The sequence below is a fragment of the Mesitornis unicolor genome, unplaced genomic scaffold (genome assembly GCF_000695765.1).
Source record: "Mesitornis unicolor isolate BGI_N332 unplaced genomic scaffold, ASM69576v1 scaffold24333, whole genome shotgun sequence".
Lineage (NCBI taxonomy): Eukaryota > Metazoa > Chordata > Aves > Mesitornithiformes > Mesitornithidae > Mesitornis > Mesitornis unicolor.
Window position 1 is genome coordinate 12,435 of NW_010174313.1, and position 277 is coordinate 12,711.

The window sequence follows — 277 nt, forward strand, 5'->3', positions numbered from 1 at the left end:
GCAGCAGCAGGGCAGGAACACATTCTTGTCCCCAGATCCTTCAGGGGCTGAGCCCGTGCATACAGGGGCTCCTCCAAGGCACGGACACGGCACTGGCAGCAGTGATGCCTCCCCAGGCACCCCAGGACACGTCCCACAGCTCACAGTGGGCTGAACCCTGGCATTGCCAATGATTAACTGCAGTGACATTGCACAGGGGCCAGTGTGACCGGTGTCAGTGGGGTGAGGCGGGGAGTATGGCGGGCAGTGGGTGCCCAAGGTCGTGCCCAAGAAGCTG